The 23217-nt window shown below is 42.2% G+C and overlaps 1 pseudogene; it reads right to left on the bottom strand.

Moving 5' to 3' along the window:
* Positions 1-21540: 21540 nt before the first annotated feature.
* On the bottom strand, positions 21541-22164 carry LOC133754143 (neurturin-like; annotated as a pseudogene).
* Positions 22165-23217: the final 1053 nt, after the last annotated feature.

The raw sequence follows: 23217 nt of genomic DNA on the forward strand, positions 1-23217 counted from the left end.
TTCTAATTCTTTTGAATTTGCTGAGACTTGCTTTATTGCCTAGTATGTGGTCAATCCTAGAGAGGGTTCCATGTACTGCTGAGAAGAATGTAAAGTCCTTAGATGTAGGATGAAATGTTCTGTAGATGTCTGTTAGATCCATTTGGGCTATAGTGTCATTTAAATCTACTGTCTCCTTGTTGATCTTCTGTCCTGTTGATCTGTCTATCTCTGAGAGTGGAGTATTGAAGTCCCCCAGTACTATTGTATTGGGGTCTAAGTCTCCCTTTAAGTCCCTTAACAAGTCTTTTAAATAAGCTGGTGCCCTGTAATTAGGTGCATATACATTGATAATCATTATATCTTCCTGTTGAATGGATCCCTTAATCATTATATAGTGCCCCTCTTTGTCTCTCCTAACAGTTTTTGTGATAAAGTTTATGTTGTCCGATATGAAGATGCCTACGCCTGCTCTATTTTCATTTCTGTTGGCGTGGTATATCTTTTTCCAGCCTTTCACTCTCAGCCTGTATGGATCATTGTTGGATAGATGGGTTTCTTGCAAGCAGCAAAAGGATGGGTTTTGTTCCTTAACCCAATCGGCCAATCGGTGTCTTTTAACTGGACAGTTCAAGCCATTAACATTCAATGTGACTATTGTGAAGGAGTAACTTTGCCCTGCCATTTGCCGAAGATATTTTCTAATATCTGGTTTGAGATTCCTCTGATCTTTTGCTCTGAGGTTTCCTTCCTTTACCTTCTTTCATATTGGTGACCGTGTTTCTGTGTTTCTGTATGTAAGACATCTTTAAGCATCTTTTGCAGGGCTGGACGAGTGGCGACAAATTCTTTCAATTTCTGTTTGCTGTGAAAGGTCTTAATTTCACCTTCATTCACAAATGAGAGCTTTGCAGGATATAATATTCTGGACTGGCAGTTTTTCTCTCCTAGTACCTGGGCTATATCTCGCCATTCTCTCCTGGCTTGTAGGGTTTCTGATGAGAAATCAGCTGTGAGTCTAATTGGAGATCCTCTGAGAGTAATCTGGCATTTCTCTCTTGCACATTTTAGGATCTTTTCTTTGTGTTTCACTGTGGTGAGTTTGATTACGACGTGTCGTGGTGAGGATCTCTTTTGATCATGTTTATTAGGGGTTCTCTGAGCTTCCTGTACTAGGATGTCTCTGTCCTTCTCCAAACCTGGGAAATTTTCTGCTAGTATCTCACTAAAAGGCCTTCTAATCCTTTCTCCCTTTCCATGCCTTCAGGAACTCCTAGAACCCGAATGTTGGGTTTTTTAATAGTATCCTGTAGATTCCTGACAGTATTTTTTAGATTTCTGATTTCTTCTTCTTTTCTTTGATTTGCCTGTTTCCTTTCCTGTTCTCTGTCTTCTAATTCCGATATTCTCTCTTCTGCTTCATCCATTCTGTTTTTAAGGCTCTCTAATGTGTTTGCCATTTGATCTATTGAGTTCTTCATTTCATTGAGGTTTTTTGTCAGTATCGCAGTTTCCTGTTCTACTAGTTGTTTCATTTCATTTTGATTCCTCCTTAATATTTCATTTTCACGGGAGAGATTTTCTATCTTGTCCATTAAGGATTTCTCTAGTTCAAGAATTTGTTTTTGAGAACTTCTTACTGTTATGAATTTTTTGAAATCTGCTTCTTGCATTTGCTCTATCTCTTCATCTTCATAATCTTGCATTGGCGTGTCTTGTTCACTTGGGGGCGTCATAGTGCCTTCCTTGTTCTTGGTACCTCCGCTTCTATGTTTCTTGCTTGGCATGTTAGAGATAATTTGTGGTGTTTTTGTTTTTGTTTTTTTTTTCTCTCGTTATACTATGCCTCTAAGTGAGCTGTCTGTTTTGTTGGAGCCTTAGGGGCTGTGATGGGTGTGGCCAGAGAGCTATGCTTGTTTCTTGAGGTTTAAGGCTGTGTAAAGAGCGACTCTCCCAGATTACTTGCACCTTGCTGGGACGCTCTCTCTCTCTCTCTCTCTTTTTTTTTCTTTTGACTCAGTTGGGAGTGGAGTTGAGGGTAGTTGAAATCTAGCCTCTGTGAGTATTCGTTTGATCTACCCCTGGGACCATACACAGAGTTTATGCAGCCCTCAATGTGTTCTCCAGTTTCGCTAAAGATACTGAGTTTGGCTGAGCTTTACATATGTAAAATCACGGTGCTCTTTGTTTTGCTTGGTGAGTGAAGGGAGAGGCCTCTGTTCCCCCTCCCCCCAATGTCTCAGACTTCTCAGGTCTTTGTCTTACCGTCCTCCGTTCCCGCGCTGGCGAGATTCTGTGGCTCTGGCTCCTCTCCCGCCGCTGCCGCTCGGCTTGTCTCGGTTGGTTTTCCACGCGGTGTGTTCCCTGTAAGTCCTCTGTGTCTCATCCACAAGATCCGGAAGCATTTCCTCTGCAGTTTTTTTTCTTGAGTCTTTTCCTGAGGCTACAGTAATTCCACTTTTCTGAAAGTTTATTTTCCCAAACTAAGGCACATGTCCTCACTATCCGCCATCTTGGCTCTGCCCCGGAGTGTCACCTTTGGCACACCCTCAACCCTGAGGAACCAAACAGAGCTCTCAGGAAACACTCATCTCAAGCCTCTAAGGCTCCATCAAAAGCAGACAGTCCACTTAATCTATACTCATAGTATAACAAAAAAAAAAACACCACAGCGAGGCAAGAAGAATCCAAAGATACCTCCACAATGCCAAGAAACAAATGAAAAAACCAAGGAAAAAAGAACAAGGAAGACATTATGACACCCCTAAATGAACAAGACACCCCAAGCCAAGATTATGAAGATGATGAGATGGAAGAAATAAAAGATACGGGTTTCAAAAAATTTATGATAAGAACAATTAGAAGTTTTCAAAAACAAATGCTTGAGCTACGGAATTCCTTACTGGACAGGATAGAAAATCTCCTTCAAGAAAATGAAATCTTAAGGAGGAATCAAAATGAAATGCAGAAACTAGTAGAACAGGAAAGTGTGATAGTGAAGAGAAATCAAAATGAAATATAGAACTCAATAGATCAAATGACAAGCACATTAGAGAGCCTTAAAAACAGAGTCAGTGAAACAGAAGAGAGAATATTGGACTTAGACGACAGAGAACAGGAAAGTATACAGTCAAACCAAAGAACAGAAGAGGAAATTAGAAATCTCAAAAATATTTTGGGAATCTGCAGGATATTATTAAAAATCCCAACATTCAGGTTCTAGGAGTTCCTGAAGGCATGGAGAGAGAGAAAGGATTAGAAGGCCTTTTTAGTGAGATACTTGCAGAGAACTTCCCAGGTTTAGAGAAGGACAGAGACATCCTAGTACAGGAAGCTCATAGAACCCCTAGTAAACTTGACCAAAAGAGATCCTCACCACGACAGCCCTATTTATTATGAGCATATGCAAAATGAATCACCAGATGAAATAAATTGCCCCCTCTTTCAAATTACTTATTTTCAAAAATTTTAAAAATCAGGACTTGGGAACTCAATATAAATCTCTGTCTTGGTTCAAATTTTCCCAACTGCTTGAGCCTTTGCCTTCTGGGTTATATGGTTCCAGGATGGGCCTTAACAGGAAACTGGATTACAATCAGGAGTATAGATGGGACTCAAAACCAAATATTCTTGGATGCATTTATCCCAAGAAGTATCTTATCAACTAGGCATTCCCACCTCTTTTGAGGTTATAAAAATGTTCCAAAATTGATAAAGATGATGGTTTACATATAACTGAAAAACAGAATTCTATATGCACACTTAATTGATGAATTACATGGTATGGGTCTTATGTTCATATCTCAGTTTTGCTACTTATAAAAATGGTGCAATTTCTTGTAATGATATAGTGAGAATTTTCATGGTTTTATGTGATATTTTATATTGTAGTCTTCCTAATTCAAATCCACATAAAATGTGGTTTGCCTCTGTAGGCTGTTGCATATTTATATGTTGATATGGATTTAAATGCATGAGAAGGTAGTCCAGCCTGTAAATATATGAATGACAATTATTGATGACTCAGGATGAAGGTATTGTGGGGAGAGGTGTCATTAATCTTGTCTGCATGTCTTTTTGAAGAATATAATTATGAGCTAAATTAATAAAAAGCAAAGCATCATCAGACACAAGAAGTACTTGAATCAATTTTTTTACAAGTGTTAAATCAGAAAAGATCAACCTTACTGTCTGGCATTGTGGCCAATTAGTTTGTCACTGCTTTTGATGCTGGCATCGTGTACCAGATAGTTTGAGGCTTGGCTACTCTGCCTCTGGTTCAGATTCCTGAATATGTGTCTGGCAAGACAGTGAAAAATGGCCCAAAAACTTGCTACCTGCCATCCAAGTCAAAGAACCAGATGGAGTTCTTGGGTCCTGGCATTGTCTTGCATACAGATCTGCTGTTGTGGCCAGTCAGAAATTGAATGAATAAAGGAAAATATCTCTCTCTCTTTCTCTATATCTCACTGTGTTTTAGCTCTCACTTACTCCTGCTCTCTCTCTCTCTTGCTCTTGCTCTTTCAAATAAACCTTGAGAACAAAAACACTAACTTCACATATAAATCCTTATGGGACTCTTAATTAATCAGTGACATTCTATGGACATCACTTCCTTTTTCCGTACCACAGATCTTTCCACTGTATTCAGTACAAATTAATCACTAGAAACCCTGTTCCTGATTCCAGTCACTACATATAAATCATACTCGAGAGACAGAAAAATTATTTAAGGTTAACCAGCTATCAGTGAGTATGGTCTTCTCATTTTTCTCATCTCAAGTCCCCTCATGCAATCCACAACTTCAGTTCCAGTAGGAAAAGCATCTGGTGGAGGTATATGAAGACAAAGAGGAAAAATTCCAAGAAAGAATATGACGACCCACAATTCATGGTGCCAAGCTAGTTTTTTGATCCTTGCAAATTCATGTTCATTTCAATAATATGACTTTGAGACATATTTCATGCACAATTGTGTCTTTGATCTGTGGTGGCGGTACCTAGGCTTGAAGTTCAGCACTGAGGTTCTTGAATTTGCAGAATAGTCACTAAAGGGCAATGGCAGGATTAGAAAATACTCAGGAATTTAACAGTACAAATCATATCTTAGGCATTGAGGAAAGCAGAGATAGGCTGTAGGCCAAGAACTGGGACCCCTTCTTATCCTCAATCCAGAGTGCATCAACCTTGACCATCCCCATTTGGAAAGGAGCTGTAATAGCAGTGGGAGCTCCATAAAATCTGTCGGAGGCCACCCGACAAACCACATGGAGACACACAGCACTCAGTCAATTCATCACCACGTTTATTGCCTCATCGCGTTCCAAGCCAAAGTAGGGGGCCCGGCGATGAGGGACTGGAGGCAGTCTCCCTAAGGAAACCCTTCAGTCTCCAGCCCCGAGCACACAGAAAGACAAGGATATATACCCCAGACCCCATACAGATAACATTCATTGTGTGCAATCATGCATAGCACAGGAATAGAGCAAGTTTACAAAGTAGCAATGATCAGGGTACAAGCTCTGCAGATAGAGCAAAGAACATCATAAACCTTCATCAGAAGTCACATCCTGCCTGCAGGAATATGGGATGAAAAGTCTTGGAAACAGGATTAGATAAGGGACAGCCTCAGCCTGCTGCATCTCATGTTGGGCCAGGGCCACTGGCCCCGACATCTCCCCCTTCTTGTTTGTACAAGAATGGCCTGGTGTTTATGGTAACTGGTGTCTACACTGTCCAGAGGGCTGCAGGGGAGGATTCATCCCCCACAAGTCCCTCGCGTTAAACGCTGAATGGCATGGACTCATGCCTGTCTTAGGTGCCCCGCAGCGCTTACTCTGCTTACCTGTCATCAAGGATATAGGAAGCATGTCCTGCCCTCTGTCTTAGGTTGCTAGAGAAGCCTGCGAGTGCTTACCCGTCGTTGACTACCGGTCCACCCTAAGAACAGTGTAGGAGCAAGCGGTCAATGAGGCAGTTAGGAAGAGAGAGACCGAGGCTTCCACGGCATATCACATACTGCAGCCCCCTGTTTTAGAGTGTCCTAGAGGGTATGTACTGTCCTTTTGATAGCCTCTCTGTTTGCGCACATTGGAACGGTGGGAACGTTTGGTTGTATTACTTCACATCAGTCTACAGGCAGGCAGAAGACAGAGGTTGTGGGGGCCGGCTCCCCACAGCTCCCCCTTTTTTTTACTTTAGGACCAGCACCTATCTTAGGCGCCCCTGAGCGGAGTGGCAGCTTACCCGTCTTTGCCAGAGGGTCGACTTGCATGAGCAGTCTCAGCCCTCCGCTGTCTTAGGTTGCATGCCATCCCTCAAGGCACTTACCCGTCTCTGGCTACTGGTCCAAGAAACCAAGAAACACCTGCTGTATTGCAGGGGAGGGGGGTTTTGTAGTGATGACTTCGAATGGGGACCAAATATCTGTGTCCAGTTGTGTTAAGAACCCAAATCTCTTGCCGTAGTTCACGCAGCAAACGAGTGAAATTACTATTCCAGGTATGGTTTAAGGTGGCACCTAAAGAGCGAGACAAATTAGCAAGACGAGTATAGTTATGCCAGGTAAACGGAGTAGCGCAAAGCGCGACAGATTGAACCAAGCAGGGGGTTCCCCACATCCCCGTCTAAGATTCAGTTCTTCTTGGAGAATGTTGACCTGTTGGTTTAGTAATAAGATTCCTGAATGGATATGCTGATCCACTGCCACTCGGAGTGTTCTTGTTTGATCATTCTTCTGGAGCATGGGAATAGGTGACCTTTTTTCCTTTTAGGAATTTCACAAGCCAAGACTGACCTTGACTTGTCTATGACTTGTTTATGGGCTGCCTACATCTCCCCCTTTTTTATTTAATTGAGAATGGCCTCTGTCTTAGGTTGCCCTCAGTCATCTCTGTCCTTACCTGTCATTGGTAACTCTGGCAGCGTGGCCTAGAGCCCTGTCTTAGGTTGGTACAGGATGCTGAGCATCTTACCCGTCTCTGAGTACCATTCCAGCCCAACATTAGTTGAGAGATGAAACATACAGCCAAATATCAATTATTTGTGATTACAAATAATGATGAATGTCAGTTCATACAGACTGTAGTGAAGTCAGCATAAAATGCAGAACACAAGGAAAACATCCCATACCAAGTAGGAAAAGCAGTAGTGGTCCAGTCAACATTAATAACCAATGAATCCATTGAAACCCTCCAAATGTTAGGGGGTTAGTAATAAACATGTTTTGCATTTTACTCTTAAGTTTATCAATAACAGACTCTATATATGGCACATTGTTAGTAATGTAAAACAACATTTTCCTGTTACAGATTTACAACTTATATGATTTTTTAACATCAAGTAATTGTTAGCTGCATGGTTTAAAAGTACTCCTGAGTGTACTTGATCCAATTCTTTGGCTATATTGGACAGTCCAGTAGCAGTAAGATTGATTGTTTTGGTCACTGAATATGCAAGCCTTCGCAGTCCATGGTTATTTCCAAAGGCCAGTCCAGGAACACTTACTGCTGGTACAGCCATGGCCAGGGCAGTGTCCTCTCCTATTAGGATGACGTTGCCATTACAGTCTCTAGGTGAAGCATGCTGCCGACGCGCTCTATCCGCCACTGTAAATACAGATGTCAGCATCGGGGCCACACAGTCCAGGGAGCAATTGTGGAAGTTATCAGAGGCTAACGATGTGAAGGCATATTTGCTACATAAAAAAACCCATCCCTTAGGAGTCCATGTCCCATACCAGTATTGGATTAGGTGTATTTCATTGATTGGTGATAGGATCCCTTTATTTTACCAATTGTAAAACCTTAATAACTTGTGGAGGCTGTGCACTCCGTAACTTGTCATTCCAATTTTTACTCAATCCTGAGCAGAGAGCCCATTCCTTTGCCAAAGAGGTGAACTGAGGGTCTTTCCAGCCAGAAACATTACAGGTTACACATGTAACTTTAGTTTTTCTTTTAAAGAAAGGCATTGCTTTGTATACTTGTAGATTCTGTTGACTATACCAATTTGTGACAGCAAATTGTTTTTTAGCTGTCTGCTGTGCACAGACTTAGTTACTTTTAGTTTAATCTGCAAGAAATACACTGCAAGCCTTATAGTGCACACTAAAATTATTTAGAGGAAAGATGGTAAAGCAGTATAGATTAATAGAATGTTGCAATAAACATGGCTCCATTGCTTTAATGATACTATAGCAAGACGGTCCACTGATTTTTGTTGGGAGGGCCTGAGGCTGGCCCCGCTTCCAGTTTTATGAACTCTGTTTGCTAATGAATTACCTTTTTTATCAGTTTTGGAGTGACAATATTGGCCCAATGCCTTTCCCTTTAGCACTGAGGGAAAATACCAGGAGGAGCCTTATTTTGATTTTTGACTTTTGGACAATTTTTGTACATTTCCCTGCTGTCCACATTTATAGCACCCTTATTTATTGGGCATAGCCCTCCTTGATAATTTTTGTAATGACAAACCATGTAGAGTGGCAGGTCCTGAATGTCCTGTTTTTAAGTGAATTTATTTTGTTAATTTTTCATCAAAGGAACTGTCACAGAACACCTCAGTCATAGTAGCCAATTGATTCATGTTTACATTGTACTTACGTTTAGCAGAATTTATAGTGTTGTGGGCATCATTAGGCAATCTTTACAAAGCACCGGAAAAGAATCCATACTGAGAATCAGACATTATTAGTAATCATTACAGGCATGTTTAAAATTTGGCTTGACTGTGTGTTCCCCTGGGATGAAGCAGCAGTAGAGGCTTGTTCTGGCTCCCTCTCAAAGCCCCCAAGGACAAGGGTGGCTCATTGCCAAGATTTTAGGCAAGCAGTGCGTCCCGTCTTGGATCTTGGCCAGAGAGCCAAGACACGAAGCATGCCCACCTGTTTATCAGAAACATTCCTTTATCCTCCTCCCTGGGAACTGGCCAGGCTCCCAAAGAGCAGGAGAAGGTCATTTGGCAACAAAGTTACTTGTCCACCAGAGCTGAACCTAGATACAAGCCTCTTTATTCCAAAAATTTGTCCTTACATTTGGCCCTAGGGCTGCATTGAGAGGTAGACATAATTAACACATTATAAGAATACAATACAAATTTTTCATACAAGCATACATTTAGTAATCAAACACAATAATACTCAATGTGTTTTAAGGATAAATTGAAACATAACTGAGGGAGAATTAGCTTCTTGGGCACCCATGTCAGGGACATAAAAAACAGTACCATTCCAATACAACAACTCAAGCTGCTGCAGACAGCCTGAGAACTGACTAGATGATCCCATGGCATGAAGATCTGAGACATTGTTACTTGTTAAACAGACATGTTGAGGCGCACACAGTCCAATTAACAAATGCACTAACATTTTGCATTACTCTGAAATTAGTGATTTGGGTTTCATTAAATATTTGTAACATCTCTTTTTGATAAGACAACAAATTTTTCAGCGGATGGAACACGGTGGGTAACCATTTAGCCATAATGATAGTAGCCTCTTACTATCTGTAATTGTTACATTTTTGTAGGTTTGTGCAATCTTAACTATTTGTGGCATATTTTGATTTACATTTTTTTATATAAAGAAAATCACGCATAATCTGCCCAAGCATTCCTATCAATAATAAGGGTAGAGTTAGTACATAATACAATAATAGAATGGGTAGTCCGGACACTTTGACACTGCTTGCTTTGTTTCTTTAAATACGCATTTTCCATAGTTATGGCTTAGAGGGGCTCCTGAGAAATTTTTAGTCTTTTAAGTCCTACATGTGCCAATTGCTCCCTCCTTTCTCCTGCAACCGGTGTCCCGGGCACTTTTTAACAAGGCCTTTATATCCTTGTCACATTTAGATGTGACTGTATATTCCCCATGGGCAATAGGAGAGGCTCCCTGGGCAAGCCCTAGTCTGCCACGCCCTACTTGTGCTTATGTGCCTCCCTTGTAATCCCTACGGCCTGCTATTGCCGCAGCCTTCCCTCTTACAGAGGCTTACCTGTGGATGAGATGAATCCGAGTCATGGCACCAGCTGTCGGAGGCCACCCGACAAACCACATGCAGACATGCAGCACTCAGTCAATTCATCACCACGTTTATTGCCTCATCGCGTTCCAAGCCAAAGTAGGGGGCCCGGCGATGAGGGACTAGAGGCAGTCTCCCTAAGGAAACCCTTCAGTCTCCAGCCCCGAGCACACAGAAAGACAAGGATATATACCCCAGGCCCCATACAGATAACATTCATTGTGTGCAATCATGCATAACACAGGAATAGAGCAAGTTTACAAAGTAGCAATGATCAGGGTACAAGCTCTGCAGATAGAGCAAAGAACATCATAAACCTTCATCAGAAGTCACATCCTGCCTGCAGGAATATGGGATGAAAAGTCTTGGAAACAGGATTAGATAAGGGACAGCCTCAGCCTGCTGCATCTCATGTTGGGCCAGGGCCACTGGCCCCGACAAAAATCCTTTTATTGATATTCTTGCCTGGTTTGTGCATGCAACCAGTAAATGTAAAGTCTAGGTTCACCTCACAAAATAGCAAATGAAGTTTTGCTAGATAAATGGATGGATGGATGGAAGGGTAGATAGAAGAAAGCTAGGAGTTAGATAGAAGAATGCCAGGAGTCTCTAGATAAGTGATTAACAGATACCAGAAGTTTTGTATTTGCAAAGTGAATTTCAAACACACCCACCTCAAGGTCCTTTATTTCAATATATGAACCAGAAGAGTTTTCCCAACTCTGAAATATGGTACATGGATGCATCTGCAGTTACTTTAGTAGATACGTACAAGCATATTCTGAATTTTTAACAATATAAGTTGATTAAATAGTTTATAGATATAATTCTAGGAATATAGTGATACTTTCCTCCTTCCCTCCCTGTTCTTTCCTTTGTCTTGAATTTTTACATCAACATATTTTCATTCACCTTATAGTAATAGGATTAATGCACTAAAGAGTTAAAGAAATTAAATATAGAAATTCTACTGCTCAACAGATATATGTACAATAATTGTAAATAATCAAGTACAAAGATGTAAATTTCCCTCATTTAGATTTTTATAGCTCTCATGGTTGAAGTGAAGAGATAACACATTGTAGGTTTTATTTGCATTTTCCTGATGGCCAGTGATCCTGAGCATTTTTCCATAGTGTTGCCCATTGCTATTCCATCATTTGAAAAATGCAGGTGCATGTCCTTTGCACATTATTTAACTGGATTATTTGTTTTGTTGATATTGATGTTACTGAGTTCCTTATATATTTTGTATATTAATCATTCACAGATGTATAATTTGTAAACATTTTATCCCCATTTTTTGGTTACCTCTTCATTTTGTTGAGTTCTTCCTTTGCTGAGCAGAGACTTCTTAGCTTGAGATAAAGTCATTTGTCTGTTTTTGCTTTTACTTCCTGTACTTCTGGAATGTTATCCAAGGGTCTTTGCCAAGGCAAATGTTATTTGGTGTTTTCTCTATGTTATACTATAGTAATTTGATGGGCCCTAGCCAGTTCAAATGAGATTTTAACTCCTGCAACAAAATTTTCCTTTTTGATTTTAGAAACTCTGGCCATACATGTGTCACCAGTAGCAAATATAGGAGGAGAAATCAGTGCACAAGTTTCAGGAGAAATGAAGGATGAATTTCTGCAGGCCGCCTACTCCTACTGCTCCAGCTGATCTTTACATTTTCTTTACTTTTATTTTGGCTTAAATCAACCCATGCTTTATTTTCAGAGTATGGCTTAATATGAATTTTTTACAATGATGCTTACTCATCCAAATATTTGATCTTGTGGCACAAGGTTAAAATGTCATTTTATTATTCTTTAAGTTCTTAGGAGTATTTTTTTTTGTTCCTTCAATTCCATTCCATTGGAAATCCTTTTTCCATAATCTACCATTTTTTATGGAAAACACATACTGTGTTGCGTGCAACCTGCTTGACAAACAGCTTCTGGGGAGCCAGAAGCATTAAGTGCATAGTGAAAGCCAATTTCACTACTGCTTTATTCTGTTTTGTATGAAGATGACATTCCAAAGTTATTTTCTTTGTAACACTGACTCTTTAATATGGTAATAAATGCTCTGAAAAAATATCTTGTAAAAAGCAAAAATGCTGAATTAAACACTTTGGGGAAACTTATAGGGCATTTTAAAGTATTTAATATACTCCCATTCTCCATGAATCTCTAACAATCTGCTATAATTTGGATATTTCCCAAAATTATTTGGCCATGAAACCTTTTATTTTCCAGAAATAAAGGAAGAACCTGGGGAGATAAGGAAACCTGCAGAAAACAATTTGGGAAATGCTGCCCTCAAGTGATATAGATTCACTTTCAGTACTTTAAGCACCTATTTAGAAGAACCTTAAAACAGTAGATTGGATCATATGTGATTAGTAAAGGTTCTTTTACATTTTATACGAGGCAGAAGATTCACAACAGATTTGTCCTTTTCTTTTTTTTTCTTTTAGCTTTCTCAATTTCTGTAGTGCTCTAACATTTTAAATCCACCTGGAATAGGCTAGCTCTGAGTTCAGTAAGAGTAGGATGAATCCTCTGAATTGAAATTAGGAACAGTTCCTGTACTCTCCACATTGAAAGGCTGACTGTTAAGGGATCAATATCAATCAGAAGGAAAAAACCAGAAACCGCACATGCAGCTATAGGTCTAGGAGTACAAATCACTTTTTGATAGAAATGGAACTTAAGAAAAACTAAGAGGTTCTGAACTGCAATGACTTCCACAAGTTGTCTGCCAGGTAATAAAGAATGGCATTTCATCTCCCTGCTCCAGGCATCTGGGCATAGAATATGCATTTCAGGTAGCTTTATGTCCTCTGGAGAGTTTTCTAAAATATTTTTAAATTGAAGTTTAATAAATTATACCATTACCAAATGTTATTTTATTTCCTTACATGATTGTTAAGATTCATATATTTTCAGAATAGTGGAAAGAAACCTGGAAAATGAGAAATTGAAACTCTTAGCCTGCTCTTTTTTGCTAAATATCTCGTGAGACTGGTTTCTAATTTTCTAGTTTGAGATTTAGCATTATCCTGTATAAATAATACCATAAAATTAATATTTCACATCTCATTTCAAAAATTAAAAAAATATTTTTATGCATATGCCACAGGATGACTAAAGCATGCTTTCAAAAGTAACATTATTTACCAGGAAGTGGGAAATTGTCTGAAACTACTTTGCTACAACTCTGGATACCTTATCCTAACATATGTGGATTTAAGAATAAAAACAGTAAGTGAATGGAATCTCTCTCCCTTGCCATTAGCAAAATGGGACCACCATCTGGGGGCTTTTCTCCCCACCACCACTGCTGGGATTCTCCTTTGGAAAACAACTGGGAGCCAGAGGGGAAAGAGGGGAACGCAGGACTCACTATGTGTGAAAGCAGCCTGAGTGTGAGCCCAGCTGTGTCCCTCCCCCCAGATCTCTCCTCCTCTTCTCTCTCTCTGCTCCCACCACCTCCTTCCCCTCTCCCTGAAGAGGAAAAGGGACAACCCCAGCCACATCCTGGCACCCATCATCCCCTCAGAAGTTTCTATATTGCCTGCTCTGAACTGGTTTAAGAGGGCAACCTTGATGTCTGAGTCTCTCGGTTTCCAGCATCCACTCTACAGTTAACCAAGGTAGAGACTCTCCTAAACTTTTCTCAACATAAGCAGAAAAAGAATTGGGGAGATTTCGAAAAGTGGGTCTTTGGGCACAGAGCTTCGTGAGAGACTGAACCACACAAAGTTAATTGTGCCCGGTTTTTAGGAAATGAAGCCAGACTCACTTGCAAACAAAGAAGAAACAATATGAAATCCTTTTCAGAGCAAGGTTTGTCAAATAGCATGTTGGGTGGTGAGTAAAAACACATCTTAAAATTCATTTTGCTGGGTCATGCCGTGGCTCACTTGGTTAATCCTCTGCCTGTGATGTCAGCATCCATATGGGCACCAGTTCTAGTCCTGGTTGCTCCTCTTCCAGTCCAGCTGTCTGCTGTGGCTTGGGAAAGCAGTAGAAGATGGCCCAATTGCTTGGGCCCCTGCACCCACATGGGAGACCAGGAAGAAAGCACCTGGTTCCTGGCTTCGGATTGGTGTAGCTCCAGCCATTGCAGCCATCTGGGTAGTGAACAACGGAAGGAAGATCTTTCTTTGTGATGCCTCTCTCTGTCTAATTCTACCTGCCCAGCCACGCAGGATCCCTGTCGCCTCCGCGCACCTAAGAACCGGACGTCAGCATGACCTTTAGCAGAACAGCCGTTTGCGGCAACCCCGCTCCCTCTCATCCCATCTCCAAGAGCTGGCTTAGGAAAACGCTGCGGGAACAAGCTGTCTTCCTGCATCCTCAGCACTGGAGCTTCCAGTGCTGCTTTGCGGTGCTGCCAGCAGTCCGGCCCTTTGTGACATCCGCAGACCAGCTAGGATTATGCTGGAGATGGGGTCCTGAAGCGCTGGGTTCCTGCCTAGCTCTTAGCCTCAGCCTCAGCGTACCCCAGCTGTACAGAGATGAGACCGCAGGGCACGGATGGCCGGGAGATCTTGGGACTCACCCATGGGGCGTGGGAGATCTATACCAACGCTGTCCAGATGGTGCTCGGGACCCGGATTGCTTCCCAGGGTCGGGTTTCTGGAGCATTGGGCTCTTGGAGAGTCTCAGCTACTTGCAGACCTGTCGGGGCATCTTAAGAAACACAGAGCTCAGCTTCCCCCGCAGACACGCCGACCCTGGAGACAGTGCCTGGCTCCCACTCCGCTCTGCCCAGAAAACATGGGCAGCCCTGAGCTTTACATCTCCAAGAGGCTTTTCTTGTGTGGACAGGGAAAGACAGCCTTAGGAAAGGAACCCACCGCTTCAGAATCGTTGTATTTAATACTACACCGCTTTCATTTTTTCTCTCTCACGCCGGTGGAAGGCAGAGTGCAGTTTGAATGACAGTTGCAAACAAACTGGACAAACAATTGTTAGCACAGAGGATTTTCCTGAAGGCTGCTCCTATCCCCAACCTTTTATACAATGTTTCCAGTGCCTTCTGGGAACTGGTATTTCCTGTTTGAGTGGATTGCAATTTACCTGCATTAATGCCTGGGATTTGATAAAGGCATGTAACTCCTTTTACTAGTTGCTTTTATTTTAAAATGAAACCAATGGATTGGTCAGATTGACTGCTTTATTAACTCATCATTTGTCATTATGGGTTACTCTAAAACATTCAGTGACATAGACGCTGTTGCAATCAGCATATGACATCTTACACAGTCTGTCTCTATGCCTGTAGTTTGTGTCGGATGTCGTTAAGCAAATTGCATGGTCTGAAAATTTCTACACATGCCCTAAAGGCTATGAATCGCTGGCATTTTCATTCTGTTTTCCAGTTGGTGCCAATGTGTAGTAAATTCTACCAGAGAATAAACGGATACTTAAACAACGCTCCAAATAATAACACTAAGCTTCTATGACTGGTATAACAATATTTGTGCTGAAATAACAAGTCTCTAATTTTATTTTATCACACATCAGTGTCTTCATCATCTAATTTGCAAGACGACTAACTGTATACTTTAAGTGTAAACTTCAGAATCTTTGAAATATTTAAAAAGTATCTTTGAAATACTGAATTACAAATAATAATTAAATGAAAGTAAACCTTCCTGCTGTGACTACTTGTTGTCATTGCAATTCTGGGCAATATTTTCCTTTGGTCTTGATGATGTTTTTCTGATTATTCCTCAAATGTTTTCTGAGATTTGAAATATGTTTTGTTTTAAATTTTTATGCCTTTTAGAAACCTTTATATTAAACAATAATAGTAAAAAAATTAAGTGACTTATTCTTTCTTTAGTATGGGAGTTGCAGAGACTCCAAAATCCAGCAAAAGGATTGTTCTTTTGCACATTAATGTAAATAAAAATTTTGTTGTGTTTTTCTTGAACATCTTATGATCAATGTTGATATAAAACATATATTCTGGACCTAAGATATTTTCAATCAACATTTTAATTGTTTTTCTTGTGAAATACACATCTTGTTTTCACAAAATTTATAGTAGTATAAAGCAGTGCAATATACAAGACAAAAATAAAATAATATGGGTATTCAACAGCACTGCAAAACACAAGTTTGGCTGTTCTCAAATCGAACTCAGCAATCCAAACACTGGATTTCACTGTTGTTGATCAAGGTAAAGTATTTAAATATATATATTTTTCTCTTTTTAAAATATTTATTTATTTGAAAGAGTTACAAAGAGAGGAAGAGAAAAGAAAAAGACAGATCTTCAATCTACTAGTTCTTTCCCCAGATGGCAGCCATGGACAGGGCTGGGCTGGCCTGAAACTAGGAGCCAGGAGCTTCATCTAGGTCTCTCATGTGGGTAGCAGGGCTCGTAAACTTGTTCCATTTTTTGTTTTCCCAGACCATATGCAGGGAGTTAGATCAGAAGTGGAGCAGCTGGGAACCAGAACTCACATGGGATGCCAGCATTGCAGGCAGCAGTTTCACCTGATTTTTAAAATTTTTATTCTGGCAAAACACACACACACACACATACACACACAGAGAGATATAATAGACTGTTGTATCCATTTTAGGTACATAATCAGTGGTGTTAAATGTATTCATAAGGATCCACTATCACCACCATCCATGTTCATAAATGTTTTCATTTTGTACAAATGAAATTTTATTTACTCACTAAACAGTGCCTCCCTATTCCTCTCATTCTTAATGCTCTCTATACTTTCTGTCTCTATAAATTTAACTATGTTAAGTGACTAATGTAAATTAAAATGCATATTTATCTTCAGTGACTGGCTTTTTTCAGTTAGCATAATGTCTGTAAGGTTCATCCATGTAGTATATGTTAGAATTTGCTCTCTTAGCAAGGCTACACAATCTTCCATTTGTATGCATTTTGATATTTGCATATCCATTAATCTATGAACAGATTCTCAATGTTTTGCCTTTGTGCATAATATTAGTGTGAGACCCTATACTATGTTCATCTGGTCTTTCCCCATAGTGTAGTTGCTGGATGCTTTAATGTTTTGATGGGATTCTCACAGTGTACTCCACACCAGCAGTAGTATTGTCCCTGATCTTTAGTGGCACCTAAGTTTCTGATTTCTCCACATCTTTGCTAATTCAGTCTTATTCCTAGTATTTCTCCAACTTCTCCTCCTCTGATTTTGTTTGGTTTGGATGGTTATATTTGTTTCTTTTATCATATTTGGGGTGATTTCAACATTATTTCTGTCAGTACAATTCTCACTCATTATGCATGCTTTTCATTCCATTGTTTGAGTTTCGTGTGGTAGACTACTATCTGAAAGTGTAACATGGACAATGTTAGAAATGATTCATAAGTTTTAGACTATATTCTCTTCTGAATAGTGTGGTGCTATCTTGTTATGACTGCATCCACCTGGGAAATGAATCATCTGTTTGTCAAACAAATGTATTTATGCTGTAGATTCTCCCCAGCCATTAGCCTCTGAGGGGCCATCTCAATGATCAGATCCAGTGTTGTGTTATTAATGTTTGTGTTGAAGTCATCCTTCTTTTCCTTACAATAACCCTTAAAGCACAAGAGTAATGGTGCTGGCAATTTTGATATGACAATTAAAACTCATAAAATCCCTCCTTTAAATGAAAGGGAAATTTATTGACAATAAAAAAAAAACGCAAAGAAAATTTAAATGTTAAGGTTGTTAAGATCTACAGTTTAAGATATCTGTGAAATTATGAAGAAGAAACAATAAATTTGTTCCTGCTGTTTTGGATGTTGCTTTGTGGGCATTATATATTGCATGCACTTTGTTATGTGTGTACTCTGGTATATTGCTATGGAGTATAGTAGATTGACTGCAAGTAAGAAACTACTTATGGAAAACACAAGTGTTGATTCAACATTTAAATTAATGCAGTTTTTAAAATGAAACAAAAAATAAGGATGTGCAAATTGGCAGAAAATTAAACAAAATTTCTGTTTTCTCAAGAGAAGGAGCAAGGAAATTAATGAAATCTAGGAAGGATGTACACAGACTTATATCTATGTCTCTAATGCCTGCTTTTATTTCTAATGAAGCATGAGAAAGCTAAAATTTGGCAGTTAAGTGGTAAATACAAAGGTGTTCATATATTATTCTCCACACTTCCCTGTTTTCTTCTAATATATTGTAATTTGAAAAAAAATGCTTGGATTTCTGTGGTTATAGTTTATTCTTAGTGAAGATCTTGGCATAATAATCAGGAGAAGGGGAGCAGAATTCCAGTTTGGAACCAAACATCCATACAGAGAAAGACAAAGTGTGCAGTTGTCATTTGCACAATGTGGTCACAGATGTCTCACACAAACCCTGTTAACAGCTGACACTTTAAATATTGATCAGGTACTTTGCTGAATATTGTATGTGGATTATGACATCAGGATGGGATGAAAACCCAAGTCAAATGCAAACTCAAATGAGTTCTAAAATGAACTATAGTGGCTATTAATTACTAACAAGAAATTCGGGTTGCAAAATGCATTTATGCTTGGGGATACACTGATATCAGACAGTGTAGACCCATCATTTTCTACTAAACATCAAATTCTTTTTCCATTTAAGCTGAGTTCAATGGTAGCCTTACATGAACAATCAGAAATCTTGAAAGAAATATTTGGATTCTGTTGGTCACAGTAAAGATAAGATGTAGAATTGAATGAGAATGAACTTATAAGACAACTGTAACATACATAATATATCAGAAGCATGATGGCTCCCTTCGAAAGATGTAGGAAATCATTTTTTTTTTTGGACAGGCAGAGTGGACAGTGAGAGAGAGAGACAGAGAGAAAGGTCTTCCTTTTGCCATTGGTTCACCCTCCAGTGGCTGCCATGGCTGGTGCATCACACTGATCCGAAGCTAGGAGCCAAGTGCTTCTCCTGGTCTCCCGTGGGGTGCAGGGCCCAAGGACTTGGGCCATCCTCCACTGCACTCCCAGGCCACAGCAGAGAGCTAGCCTGGAAGAGGGGCAACCGTTACAGAATCCGATGCCATGACTGGGACTAGAACCCGGTGTGCCGGTGCTGCAAGGTGGAGGATTAGCCCATTGAGCCATGGTGCCTGCCAGGAAGTCAATGTTGATAACAAGTTTCCTTTGTTGAAGATTTACCCTGTGTCAACCACTGCTCTCTGGGACCTGCAAACAACCTCTCCTTTAACTCTCAAAGTGACCCTGAGATACATGTGCTTAGCTTTACTTCCTTGATGGAACTGATCATGAATGCACACATTGTAAGTTAGTTTTCCAAAGTCTCAAAATCATTTTGTCAAGAAGACACAATTCAAGAGCTCACCTTCTTAACTACAATGAAATGCTGACAGTCATAGTATGCAAAAGTGGTAGGAAATATATTTGTAGGTAACAACTGACCAGTGGAGAGATGTTAACTTCATGATATAGCAGTCATAAGAATGCAGTCTGCAGTTTTCAGATTTGATTATATTTACAGCCTTTATCCCTACCGTAGAGGATCAATTTTTTTATTGTTTTGTTCTTACTTTTTGTCGAATGTTTTACTTAGTGGAGGGTTAAGTCCATTGGTTTGTTTGGAAAGTTCATCTTCAGTTACAAATGAGAGCTTTTCTGGGAATGATCTGAGCACCCAAGTACAGGAAGTACAGACAACTACTAATACATATTGTCAGAAAAGTCCTCTACCACAACACATTATTGTCAAACTTTCAAAAGCAAAACATAAAGCAAAGCTCCTAAAATGTACCTGAGAGAAATGCCAGCTTAGCTTCAAAAGATCTCCAGTTAAATTATCAGCTGATATATCATCAGAAACCCTACAAGCTAGGAGAGAATGCAGAGAAATGGTCCAAGTCCAAAAATAAAAATAAAAAAAGGAAAAACAAAATGAAAAACCTTTCAACCCAAAATATCATTCTCAGAAAAGCTTTCACTTATAAGTGGGGGTGAAATAAAGGCTTCCAAACAAATGGAAAGAACTTGTTGCCATTCATCCACTGTGACAAATGATGTACCTAAGGATGTACTGAAACACAGAACCAGAGAAGGATATTCAGCATCATGAAAGCATATGAAGGCAGAAAATCTAGTAAAAGCCCAAACCTTTTTTTTTTTTTTTACAGGCAGAGTGGACAGTGAGAGAGAGACAGAGAGAAAGGTCTTCCTTTTGCCGTTGGTTCACCCTCCAATGGCCGCCGCAGTAGCGCGCTGCGGCCAGCGCACCATGCTGTTCCGATGGCAGGAGCCAGGTGCTTCTCCTGGTCTCCCATGGGGTGCAGAGCCCAAACACTTGGGCTATCCTCCACTGCACTCCCTGGCCACAGCAGAGAGCTGGCCTGGAAGAGGGGCAACCGGGACAGGATCCGTGCCCCGACCGGGACTAGAACCCGGTGTGCCGGCGCTGCAAGGCGGAGGATTAGCCTAGTGAGCCGCGGCGCCGGCAAAGCCCAAACCTTTTAAAGCTTTTTTATTTTATTTGAAAGGCAGAGTTACAGAGAGATGAGTGGAGAGAGAGACAGAGAGAGAGAGACAGATCTTCCACCTGCTAGTTTATTCACCAATAGACCACGATGGCCAGGGTTGGACCAGACCAAAGCCAGAAGCCAGGGACTTCCATGTCTCCCACATGGGTGCAGGGACCCAAGGGCTTGGGCCACTGTACATTGTTTTCCCAGGTCCATGAGCTGGGTTGGAAGTAAAGCAGTCGGGACTTGAACTGGTGCCCACACGGGATGCCAGCTCTGCAGTTGGTGGTTTAACCCACAACACCACAACATCAGCCCCAAAGGTACAATCTTAACTGATATAATAAGCACTAAGCCAAATGGATACCTCTCGTTTTTTGCCTTTACCATATTTAAAACTAGTATACATGATCATCCCTTGAAAATTCTTATCTGTTTGTTCCTCTCTTGACCTTGTTATTGATTTCTTGTATTTCTCCTGGAATTGTATTTTTCTACTGGTAACACATTCACCATTCCGTGTGGTCTCTGATTTATCCCATTATGCAATCCTCCTTGACATATCTGGCTGTGATCTGTTGCTCCTGTTTCCTTACAGCTTAAGCCTTAAATATAACTTTAGACCATGTTTTCTACTCTACTGAGAGATTCTTTGTAGCTTTGCAAATGGCATCTCAAGCTCAGCAAATCTGAAATGAAAACCATAGCATTCATTCTTCTTTTATGCTTGCATAAGGCATTACTACCAGCTAGCCTTGACCCACATTACCAAAATATGATTTTTTCCTTGGACTCCTTCCTCTTTCATGTAATAAAGTCATCTGTTGTCAAATCCTGTTACTTCTATGTCCTCACTTTTAAATCTTTATTCTACATTTTATTTACATGCAGAGTATAAAATGAGGAGTGGCTGCCCTTTAAATTTTTTTCTGAGGAGTTCCCACGCTTTAGCTTAAGGCAGTTATCGCGAGAGTCCCAGGCTGCTAGAGGAGACCGTCCTCTGCGCACGCGCAGTCCGTGGCGGCGTGTTTTCGGGGCCCGGTGAGGTAGCGTCACACGCAGGCGCACTCGCGCGCCTACAGCTCGCGCACCGTGTGGTAGCGGCTGTGCACGTCCAGGAAGGACACCTCCTTGTAGACCGTCGGGCGGCAGCTGGGCTGCGCGCGCACGCGATCCAGCTGTGTGCACCACTGCTGGCGCAGGCGCCGCAGCCTGAGGTCCTGGACGCGCGTGGCCGCCTCGCACGCGCCTGCGCAGTAGTGTAACAGCTAGCCCAGGCCCTGCTAGCTCATAGGCACCACGAACTCGCACAGCCCGCATGGCCGCGCGCCCACACTCTGGCCCTGCCGGAAGGCGCGGACCTGGGGCCGGCCAGCCCATGGCGTCAGCTCGCGCAGCTCCAAGGCGTCCGGCGCGCCCTGCAGCAGTTCCCGGTACTGGGCCAGGCGGGCAATCCGGGCGTCCAGGGTCCCAGGCGGGCGGCGCAGCGGGGCCAGCACGGGTCCGAGGCCCTCTCAGCACATCCAGAGGGTCAGCAGAGAACTGCACAGCGCCCAGGCCAAGGCCGCCGCCTTCCAGCCTTGCAGGCTGGGCCTGCGGGCAGGGGAGGGTCAGCCGCGCGCCGCGGACACAGCCGGGCCCCCCTGGCTTCGGACGCCTCCTGCTTCCTGATCCATGGCGCCCACAGGAGACGCAGGAAGGATCCACCGAGCCAGGTTGCGGGGTTCCAGGCTGTGTGCCAGGGTGCAGGGAAGCCACCCGATGGGGGGAGGGAGTGGCTCCAGGGTGCTTCCCCCAGGAGCTGATGACAGAGTTCAGGCATGACAGAAGGTAGGCGCTTGCCCAGCACCAGTGCTAGGCCCGAGGCTGGACCAAGCTCCGGGTCTCCTAGCAACAGTGCGGCTGCAGCCTGCTGCCCGCAGCAGGAGCGTCCCCAGAAGGTGGCGCTGTGGGGCCGGGGTGCCGCAGGAGGCAGGCTCTGTCCCCTGCCCAGAGAGGCCCCAGGGGCCTTCCTGCTCCTTCCCCAGCCTCTGAGCGCGGTGAGCCCCTCGCTGGGCGTCTCCAGCGGCCTTGCCTTCCCTCCCTCCCCATTCCCATTCCCCGCGCACAGCGCCTCTTCCGGGAAGCCGCCCCTGACCGCCGCCCCCTCCCCCAGCCGCAGGCCAGCGCAGGGGCCTGCACTCTGCGCGGGGATCGCACTGTTTGCATTCCCGGTCTGGCCTCCTGGTGTCGGCCGCCAAGCTTGGCGGCTGGCCCAGCGTACACATTTACATGCGGCTCTGCAAGCCCAGGCAGACGCTGGGGTGCCCAGATGCGCGCACAGCAGGCACGCGCTTATCTTTGCGTGCCAGCTGAATTTCGTTTGCATACATTTGCATCTCACTTGCGCACGATTTGCATGGGCAGGGACTGGACCTGCTTCTCCCCCCTCCCCTCATTGGTACCCTTATCCCCGCTAATGCGGGGTGCAGGAGCAGCTCTCCACCTGCTGGGTCACTCCCCAAATGCCCCCAAGGACAATGCTCTCAGGAAGTAGATTCACAGAGTAAGGTCCATAATCCATTCAGCGTGTACTGCCAGCTTTTCTCTTCCTTTAGTCTTCTAGTCATTACCTATTTCTTCCAATCACAATGTGTGACAATAGCCACTAAACATGAACAATCTCACCTGATCTTGTGTGTAAAGTCTTTTTTCAAGTTTGGCCACATAGACATGGTTGAGCAACCGTA

Source organism: Lepus europaeus, chromosome Y (assembly GCF_033115175.1).
Source record: "Lepus europaeus isolate LE1 chromosome Y, mLepTim1.pri, whole genome shotgun sequence".
Taxonomy (NCBI): domain Eukaryota; kingdom Metazoa; phylum Chordata; class Mammalia; order Lagomorpha; family Leporidae; genus Lepus; species Lepus europaeus.